The sequence below is a fragment of the Ipomoea nil genome, unplaced genomic scaffold (assembly GCF_001879475.1).
Source record: "Ipomoea nil cultivar Tokyo-kokei standard unplaced genomic scaffold, Asagao_1.1 scaffold1436, whole genome shotgun sequence".
NCBI lineage: Eukaryota > Viridiplantae > Streptophyta > Magnoliopsida > Solanales > Convolvulaceae > Ipomoea > Ipomoea nil.
The window spans coordinates 1-5,000 of record NW_017617864.1 but is presented as its reverse complement, the minus strand read 5'-3'; the positions used below and the strand labels follow the sequence as shown (position 1 = coordinate 5,000).

The window sequence follows — 5,000 nt, the reverse complement described above, 5'->3', positions numbered from 1 at the left end:
GACCGCACCGCATCGGCGGACGCGCGGAGAGCCGTGCTGGGGGGGCGGCAGGTTCCAAGGGGACGGCCGCCCAAGAGCAGAACGAGCGGGCCGGCTGGACCACTGCCGGCCCAGGCGGGAGCGAGCTGGAGCGCAAGCCAGCGAGAGCCACGGAACGAGCGAGAAGCGATCGCCGGCGGTGCGAAGCACGAAAGAAAAGGACCGGGGAAACGCGGCCGGCAGAGGAACCACGGGACCCCGACGAGCGAAAGGCGAAACGGCAAGGGCGCGCCGGCGCACCAGCGGAAAAAGCCCGGGCACGTAGGAAGAATAAGAAAGTAAGGCGAAGCTGGAGAAGCGCCAACCGACGGAAAGGCGGCTGGGAGAGCCCGGGTAGAGGGGTGTGTGTGTGCCGGGAGACGGGAGTCGCGGAGGAGGCGGGACCAGCAGTCCAGCCGAGAGAGGCGCAGGCGTGTGTATGATATATATATCTGTGTGGCGAAAGCAACTGAGAACGCGTGGGGCCGGAGGCGTAGCGGCGGCCGCCGAGGAGGAGCACAAAAAGAGGGATGAGCATGAGGGACCAAAGGAGTAAACCACGAACACCGGCCGCGGGGGGCGCCGCGCACGGGGAAACGCCGCGAGCGACGGGAAACCGCCGCCACCAGGGACAAAGCTCAAGAAGGGAGCGCAGAGGCGAGAGGGCGAGCACAGGCAGGGGCGAACAAAGTAACCCCTTAGTTGGGAAAGGAACCCCGTAGGGAGGGAGGGAGTGCAGAAAAAGGTGGAGGAACCGCGGCCAGTCGCCACGCCACCGGCCCCAGGCACTGCGTGAGCGGATATGCGGGAAGGACACAGGGCCCCACAAGAGGCTGGGGTCCGAACTGCAGTCCGAGAGAACCGGAACCGGGGCAGATAGAGAAAGAGAGCTGCGAGGCCGGGCAGTGGCGAAAGGGCCGCGTCAACCGCGGGGGCACCCCCCCAAGAGCAAAGGGCGGGAGGAGCCACAAGATGAGGAAGCGGTGGAGCCAAGAAAACAAATAAGATATCGGGCGGGCGCCGGGAAACTTCACACCAAAACAAAGAAACGAGTGCGAAAGAATGGAGGGCCGGGGGGCGAATCGAGAGGGGCCAAATGAAGAAGCGCGGGGGCGACGGAGAAAGCGACAACGCTGCCAGCGCGAAGGAACAAGCAACGCGGGGAGAAAGAGAGGCTTGACCGCGCAAAGAACAATGGCAATCGCGGCTAGGGGGACGAGCGCGACAACGCGAGGCAGAGAGGGCGGGGGGAAGCCGGGTGGGCAGGGAGGAAAGGGACGCGACGCGGCGGCCTGGCGGGAACAGAAAGAGAAGCGCGGGCGCGAATCGCGCGCAGCCGGTGGGAGGGGCCGCCGAAGCGTAGAGGCGCAGAGCGAGGCGGAGCGAAGCGGGAGGAAGCGCCGAAGCCCGAGGGGCCGGCGGAGAATGGCGGCAGCTAAGCGACGCCCGCCGCCGGAGCAGAGAGAAGCAGGCAACGGAGGGCGGAACGAAGGAGCGCCGGGGAAGGGCTGAATCGAGTAGAGAGAAAGCCCGAGGAGGGGAAACGACCACGGAGGGGTGGCGAGAGAGAGGGGACCGCGGGAGAGAGAGGGAAGCATGAGGCAAGCTGGGGCGGGCAAGAGCCGGCCAAAGGACGACAGGAGCAGCAGCTCGACTCGACCGCAAGGCACCAAGGCGAACGGGATTACAGAAGGGGGCCGGACCCAGCCGTACCGGCGACCTTTAGACCGCAGGGGAATGACCGAAGGAGAAGGGGGCGGGCTGGCGTGGCAGGAAGGGAAGCAAGCGGCCCGACCGGCGGAAAAGAAGAGCACCGGGCCGCGGCCCAGCACTAAGGACGCGAGTGGCGAGGCCAACAGCACAGGTCGAAGCAGAGTGGGCGGCACCAGCAGAGGGACGCAAAAGAGGGTGGCGGGAGAGGGGCGAGAGAGAGCGGACGACGAGCGGGCGCGAGCAGGACCGAGCGTGATGGCGCAGCCAAAACCGGGAGAGAGGCCAACAGACGCAGGGGGAACAGGCTTCCACGGCGCGCAAATGAAGGCGGCATTCGCGCAGGAAGCCGAGGGCGGAGGCAATCAAGCCGGAGGAGACAAGACGAAAGCGGGCACGAGAGGGGCAAGCGAGCGGGAGAGAAGCCGGGGGACGAGGGAGCGCGCCAGCCAGAGTGGCAGGGAAGGGCTGGCAGAAGAGAGGCAGGCGAGCAGCGAGAGCTACAGGCAAGGCGACCGACCCATGTAGAAGGAGCAAGCTAATAAATCCAGAAGGCCGGGGACAGAGAAAGAAAAAGTAGGGGCGGGGGCGGGCGAAAGGAGAAGGGAAGAGGCAAGGGGGTGCAAGGAGCGGACGAGGGGGCGGAGGCGCGGGCGGCCGGAGGGAGCGATTGCGGGGGGGTGAGGGGAACGAGAAGGCAGTGGGGCTGGCAGGGAGGGGGCGGCGGGCAGGGCCCAACAACAGGAGGCGGAGCGGGAGGCAGAGAGGCGCGGCGCGGTAGCGGCGAGGCCGGAGAAGCAAGCCTCAGGGCCGTACAAGCAAGCGCAAGCGGGACCGAAGACGCACGTGGAAAGCAACGCGGCGCCTGAAGCGGCGCGGGGAGAAGGAAAAGGCGGGCGGCGGGCGAGGAGGCCAAGCCCCGATGGGAGGCAAAAGCAAGGCAGGCGAGCGCGGGAGCGAGGGTGCGGGGCGAGCCCAGCCGAGGACCGGCGGGGTTGAGGTGGAAAAGAGGGGGGGACATGCCGGGGCAAGACGGGCGGCGGCGAGTGAGGGGAGATTGGCCCGGGCGAGAAAGGGGAGGCGCGGTGAGGCCCGGCCCAAGCGCGGGGGCACGGTCTTGCGCGGAGGGCCCCCCGCAGGGCGGCGCCGGCTTCGCGAGCAGCGCGCCGGGCGGGGGGAAGGCGAAGGGCGCAGGCGGCGCACCAAGAGCTGGCAGAGGGCGGCAGCCCGGGCGGGGCGGCGGGCGGTGGCCGGCGGCGAACGAAGAAGGGCGCGAAGGGGCATGTAAGCAGGGAAAGACCAGAGGGGGCGGCAGGGAGAGGCCAGGGCAACCGCGCCCCGGGCGCCAGGCCGCAGGGCCGAAGCACGGCGGTGCGGCCGGGGAGCCCGGGGCCGGGGGGGGGGAGCCCGCGCGCAGCCCCCCCCGGGGAAAGCGAATCAGGAAGCCAGTGCCAGGAGGAGGGGAAGGGGCAGGGGCGGCCAACCGTCAGGCCGGTCCCCCGGCGCCGCCCAGCGGGGGGCGGCGAATGAACGAGAACGCAGAAGCGAAGAGCACAAGGACGGAGGACGGGGGACTTGCAGGGGCCCAGCCGGCAGGAACGCGAACGGCCAACGACAGGGACAGCGGCAGTGGCCGTCCCGATGGAGGCAGGGAAAGAAGAGGAGAAGGGGGAGCCAAGCCAAGAGGGGGACGGAAGGGCGGGGAAAAACATGAGAGCCGAGGCCGAAAGCAGCCGAAGCAATACAACGGGCGAGAAGACGCACACGCATGAGCAAGACGCAAGGAGGCGAAAGGAGCGAAAGCAGCAGAGCAAAGCCGCAGCCGGAGCTGAGAGCGACGATGCAGAGCGAAAATCCAAGGCAAAGGCACGGGGGCGAGAAAGGACAGCGAACGGCCGCCGAGACGCAAGAGCGTCGTAAGGGCAACCCGGATCACAACAGCCGATTGACGAGGAGGGAAGCGAGAAACAGAGGACAAGCCGAGCGATCGATGGCGCCGAGCCTAGAGGGATGACGGTCCGGGGGGCCAGTGCACTACGGGGCCAGGCAAAGCCCCGGGGCGGCGCCGACAAGCCAACAGACAGACACGGAAACCGAGAGGGGCGGGGCGCCCCCGCCGCAGGACCCAGCAGGGGCGCGCAGTGCGCCCGGGGCGGACACCAGCGACACAGCGCCAGCAAAGAAAACGAGCCCCCCCGCGCAAGCAGAGCACAGGCCCGCGGCGGGCGCGGACACTCACGGCCGCCGCCGCAGCCAGGGCAAGCCGGCGGGGTGACAGCGCAGGCCCGGAGGCCCGCGAGGAAAAAGACCCCCGCGCCGGGCGGGAAGTAAATGCCAACAAACGAGGCCAGGCCGGGCGAGGGCCCACGCGGACGGACGCGGAGTCGACGGTGACGCGGAAGCAAGTGCAGGCAGCGAAGCGGACGACGGAGACAGAGGGCCAAACGAGGAGGCTAAAACGCAAAAGGAGAGCAGGCGAGGGAAACAGAAAAGGAAGGCCCGGAAGCCGGCGGGACGACGATCAGCCAGGAAGCGAACCGACGAAGGGCCCGGGGGGCGCGGGACCAGGACAGCCAGAGGCATAAGAGACGCAGCGATGGGAACGAGGCGGCGGCGGAGGCGCCGGCGCGGATTGCGGCCGGGAAAGGCCAAGAGGCGAGAAAAGAAGGCAAGAGCGAAAGACGGGGGGTCCAGAACGAACAAGAGACGGGGAGAAGGGAGGGGAGCAAAGGGAGATCAATGAGGGGAAGGGGAGAGAACAGGGAGGGAGGACCAGAGCGGCGAAGGCGCCCAGGGGGAGCAAGGGAGCCACCAGGTGACGGAAGACGGAAGGAGGGGGAGAAGCGACGGGGGCCAGCACGGAGGGAAAGAGGCAGCCGGGGCGACAGTTGAAGCGGGGAAAACTCAGGGCACCCAAGGAAGAAGGAACAAGAGGAAGACAGAGGGTAAACGAGCAGCCCACACCCAAAAGGGCCCACAGAGGGCTGCCCGAAAACCCCCCACGCGAACGAAGGGGAAACAACGGAGAATAAGGCACCCCAGGGCGAGACGCGGGTCCGGACCCCTCAGGGGGGGAATGAGCGCAAGAAAAAAGGCGGAGGGGGAAGAGAACCAGAATAAGGGGGAAGAGCCGTAACGAGAGAAAACAAGACAGATCGCAGCCGAGGCCGCAGGAACAGGGACAGACAGATACGAGAAGGTCCACCGGGGGAAGATCGAGGGGCGACCGAAGACGGAAGGAATAGCCAGCGCGGGGAAGAACAACGAAGCCA

At 67.9% G+C, this 5,000-nt stretch overlaps 1 long non-coding RNA gene across 2 annotated transcripts in view; it reads right to left on the bottom strand.

The window, feature by feature from the left end:
• LOC109188585 overlaps positions 1-3,646 on the bottom strand; it is a 16,840-nt gene extending 13,194 nt beyond the window's left edge. For both annotated transcript variants that reach the window (XR_002055450.1, XR_002055449.1), the window contains exon 1: positions 3,634-3,646. This is a non-coding gene — a long non-coding RNA (uncharacterized LOC109188585). The remainder of the gene's footprint in view (positions 1-3,633) is intronic.
• Positions 3,647-5,000: the final 1,354 nt, after the last annotated feature.